Consider the following 5,426-nt stretch of genomic DNA (forward strand, 5'->3'; position numbering starts at 1 on the left):
ATCCACTTTACTAAATCATAATACAACATATTTTATGAATTAAACAGATAATAACCTCGTGAATATCATCCCCTTACCATATCACAGATTGACATGTATCATGAATACATACAAGTATAGCCAGTCATGCCAGATCACTCAAATTATTACCTTTTTGAATATCATTCAATTAGATTAGCGTACTCAACATGCATTACAAAATATTCAAATAACAACTTTATGATAATCACACCATATCACGTCTTGTGAGGTCAAAACCTCACACAAACATTTATATATCACAGTCCCCTTACCACCTGATAAAAGTTACCTCTCACCCGAGCTTAACTCGTATACACCTCATAACATATTCTCCCATTTGCATATCCATCACCCTCTGCCAAATGTAGCCACTCCATTAATACTCAACTACTAACAACCGCCTCATATAACCACATCTTATACTCTTTCATAACCATACTTATCAATCTGGTCCCTACAAAATCAACCTCTTTAGATTTGCTGCTTTTCTAATATACCGTCACCTTTAACCAGTAGTCACAAACCATAACACGACCACTGTCCGGGCATCAAACCTCTTACACTCATCTCTAAACATCACGATTTATTTCCTATCTGTGGTTAGCATCCCAAATAACGAACATCAAATCCATCAACAACACTACCTCAACATTCTTCCCAATACTATCCTTAATTGTGTCATCATCTAACTCTCTACTCAAAATCTCATATCATGCAGATATTCTACCAACTTCTTACTCCCTTAATTCCTCGAAACTCATGATTAATCATGTTGTCCTGAAACTTTTGTATAATCATTAACTTACTTACTCTTGATAGTATCATACATCTCGACGATTCCTTACTTTTATGTCACATAACTCCGGTCAACATTTTCCTAGTTTTACTCCCCTTATTCTTTTCTTTTACACTCGACAAAATCAATTAACCATTCAACTCCTTATCCCTTCTACCTAACTCTTTAGTGTTCCGGTTACTTTCTCATTGCTCCAACACCCACATCTCATTATTTCATATCGAAATTGTTTTGTATGGATTTTGCGCAGGGCGAAATTAGGTCAGGGTGATATTGTGCAGGGTTAACTAGCTCTAATTAGATTATTAGTTAGGTTGATAGGGTACGATATTATGCTGTAAATAAGATAACAACAATAACAAGACAAACAATTTTGTACGTGGAAAACCCTTGAATAGGAAAAAACCACGGGCACCAAGCCAGGAGAGGATTTCACTATATGATTTGAGAGAATATTATTATGATAACAACAATGCTTGTATTTCTCTAAGTAATATGTGTTCTTCTTCTTGTGTACGAATGATGTCTTTCTTAAGATCTTTAAAGTGTTCTTTATATAGCTTCCCATCTTGAACGGCTGCATGATCAAGCATTGAAGGCTGGATATTCTCCATAATTACTGGTAACAATTGCTGAATATTTCCCTCTTAATTACCGTATTTACTGCACAATCTTCATACTTAATGCTGCGTATTGTCTTGATATTAGGACCGTTGTCCTCTCCATGGCCTGGCGCCTATCTTCATGTGCCCTGAGAGCCTGGCACCTTGGGAGCCTGGCAGTCAGGTTTAGATGAAATGCTGATCAGGGTGGTCCGCGGATTTGCAGGCCTAACAATTACCCCTTATCTCCTTATTGGTAGTGCCAGGATGAAAAAATGAGGAGATAACTTCAATTTTGATAAGATCACCCAACGGTTAAATTTTCCTGATCAGTTTCCTGTAACGGTTCTTTTACTGCAATTGCTGGCGCGTGGTTTATTTACTGCAACTTCTTTAATTATTTTGCGGCTGAAACCCTAATCTTCCTCACTATAAATACTTGGTTGCTTCATTAAGTTGAACTTCATTAACACAATTTCTTCTCGTCTTCTTTCTTTAACAATCTTCAGTTTTCTTAATTCTCAACTTCCCAAATCTTTTAATCAATCTTCAATAATCTTTTAAACAATGGCTGCAAAGAAAAAATCTACCAGGGCAGCGGTTCCTGCAACTCCTCCTCCTCAGAATCCCGAGGAAGTTTCTTTTGAACCTTTGCCTGCTTCTTCTGCTGCTCCATCTCCCGCAGTAGATAAGTCAAGTGATCCCCCATTGGAGATGATTTCAATATCTCATGGCGCTTTTCAATTCAAGCCTACCAAGGCTTCAAATGAGGATAAGTCTCCTGCAAACCGTTTGAAGCCTGAGTTCGAGAAAATTTTGAAGGATAAGGGGATTATCCCTGCTGATGCTGAAGTCTGGATCCCTGAGAACTATCCTATCAGGGCTGACTCGGCTTGTCCTGGTTGGTTCTGCATCCATGACTGGGCCTTCAGGGTAGGCTGTAAGCTTCCTTTTTCTCCTCTTATGGTTGAGGTTATTAAGGAGATCGGTGTTCCATCTTATCAATTGATGCCAATGGTATGGAAGGTTGTATGTTCTATTGAGAACCTCTGTAAAAAACATAATGTTTCTTTTTCTCTTGATGATTTGAAGACCTGTTATGCTGTTAAGACAAACAGTCCTGGCCGTATAAGTTTTAAGGTCAGGCCGTCAACTACTCCTCTTCTGAGTAATTTGGATAGCGTTCATGATAAGGGCTGGGCTGCTGGCTACATGTTTGTCAGGACCAATTCTGTGGGTCCTGACCTGGCGTATTTGAATAATGAGGCCTGTGTGGCTGGTGAGTCTTTTGGTTTCTTTCTTTGACCTGCAAGTTTTTTCTGTTAGTGAAAAAATGAAAAAAATAATAAGTCATACCTTTTATGTGTGCAGTTGATGACTGGGTTACTGAAACTGAGTATCCTACTCCCAATGTTTCTGCTTTCCTTGCTATCCCTCCTTTGGAGAGGTCCAGGCCTCTTTGTTGCGGGGTTGGTCACCTTCCTCGCTGTTTGAAGGCTGACGGTGCTCCCAGGGCAGCTAAAGTGTCAGAGGCTGCTGGTGCTAGTACCTCAGGCTGTAAGTCTATTTTAATTTTTCCTTTATTTTTACCTGGGCTTCCTGATAATGTTTGGTTTGTATTGCTGATACAGTATTTCGTGTTGTAGCTACCAGGTCATTTGTTCGCCTTGCCAGGTTTGGTATGGCTGACCTTTCAGCCAGGCTGGCGAAAATCAAGGAGGAAGGTCCCCAGGGAACCGGGGATACTAAGCCTGTTATAGACTTGACTGAGCAGTCTGATGCTGCCAAGGTCAGTACTGTGCCTACTGCCCCTGCTGAAACAAGTTCAGCAGCCTAGAAAAGGAGGATTGAGGGTTGACGTTTCTGCCCCGGTCAGGGAGGTGAGAGCCAGGTTGGATAATATGGCAGTTGCTTCAGTGGATCATTCGGTCAGCCTTTTGGCTGGTGCCCTGGCTGCTGTGAGGGAGGTATGTTGGCATTATTTCCATGTGTTTTGGTAGTCCTCTATTGTTGTTACAAATTATTCATACTTTTCTTGTTTTTGACCAGGGTGCTATAGCCTGTCTCCATAATGCCTATCAGGCTACTTCTTTGGTAGCCAGGATTGATCTGATGAGATCATATTATGATAGGTTGAAGTCTGAGCTGGAATTTGCAAGGGCTGGCTTGGCTGCTAAAACTGCCGATTTGACAAAGGTGCGGTGAGAGGGATCTTGCTAAGACCGAGGCGCTTCAAGCACGCGGCAATTTGCGGAGGCCCTGGATAGGAATGAAGAGCTTACCCAGGAGAGGGATGACTTGGAGTTCAAGTTGGATGATGCCTTCCTCTATTTCTACATCAAGGGAAGGGGCGGCCGCCATGTCGAGCTGTCAAGGCCAGGGGAAAAATGGGACCCTGCGTTGAGCTGGCTTTTGCTTCGCTTCGAAATATCCCGACCTGCATAATTTGGAAAATGAACAGAGGTCGACTCTCCGGGGAGCAGAATGTTGAGGCCGAGCCGCTAAGAGTGGGGAGCGGGTTGTTGGTGCTTTGCTTCTAAGGAGAAGCGATAATATTTTTTAATTCTCGTTGGTATTTTGGCCCATCCAGGGGGGATGTCCCTGGACATACATTATTTTTATTTTCCTGTTTTGGGTCAGGGAGGCTCTCCCTGGCTTTTATGAATATTTTGGCGCCTTTGCCCCAGGGGGTAAAGGTTTATTAATATAGGCATGATGGCCTTCTTTTGGCTGATTTCACTTTTGTCTTTGCTTGATTTGTGAGTTTCATCCTGTTGGGCCTGTTAAATATTTTGTTTGCATGATTTGCACATTATCCTGGTTAAATAACCTGCACATTTTGTTTCAATTTTTGTCATGAGTATTTCAACCAAGTATAGTTTTTTGCTATAATGGTTGAAAGGGTGGGAAATCCGGCCTGTCAGGAGGGCTTATGTCCCCTGCCTGGCTGGAGGGCTTGGTATTCGGCCTGTCGAGAGGGCATTTTAGACTGATGGTCGGGATAAAACACCCTTGCACCGTCTTCTGCTGCGTCCCAGTAGGTTGTAATCCGTGGTAGTAAACCTAGTCAGGTCAGGCAATTATTTCATGCCTGATTGGTCCTGACTTTTTACTGTATATGGTGGTGGTTACCAATTCGTCAGGCACAGTTAAGTGCAAAATTTTTGTTTCAGGAATATATAGTAGAGTAGCCCTCAATCCTGAATATTTATGTGTGTAATCTTTTATTATGTATAATTGTTCAGGATTCAAAAAGTAAATAGGCGGGTTAGTTGAACAGGTAAAAAATACAGGCAAGTCATATAAAGCATGTAGTTCATCACATAGCACATCAGGTTTAGTAGTGATTGAATTTGTACCTGACTGTAGCCTGATCCGCTCTTTACATAAGGAATAGTTTTAAATGAGTTACATTCCAGGATCTTGGGATCATTTCCCCTTCTAGTGCTTAGAGCCTGTATGCTCCTTGTCCAACAATTGAATCAATTAAGTAGGGGCCTTCCCATGTGGGAGCTAGCTTGCCTGCTGATTTCTCCTTTTTATTTGGAAATATTTTGCGTAGGACAAGGTCTCCTTCTTTGAAGACCCTGACGTTTTTATTGTAAGTCCTGGCAACTGCTTGTTGATATGATGCCATCCTGATTTTGGCAGCGTCTCTTAGTTCTTCTGTTAGGACTAAGTTATCTTGCATCAGGTCTTTGTTTGTTTCAACGTTGTTTAGGCTGCATATGGATGTTGGTACCCGTACTTCCGCAGGAATGACAACTTCACAGCCATACACCAGGGAGTAAGGTGTCTGGCCTGTTGCGGTCTTTGGAGTTGTCCTGTCTGCAAATAGTACTAATGGGAGTTCTTCAGCCCATATGCCTCGTCTTTTTTCAGCTTCTTTTTTAGGCAGCTTATGACTACCTTGTTGCTTGACTCTGCCTGGCCATTAGCTTTTGGGTATCCAGGGGTCGATGTTACTGTTTTATATTCCATTCTTGCGTAAATGCTTGGGTCCTTTT

Source organism: Silene latifolia, chromosome Y (genome assembly GCF_048544455.1).
Source record: "Silene latifolia isolate original U9 population chromosome Y, ASM4854445v1, whole genome shotgun sequence".
NCBI classification, from domain to species: Eukaryota; Viridiplantae; Streptophyta; class Magnoliopsida; order Caryophyllales; family Caryophyllaceae; genus Silene; species Silene latifolia.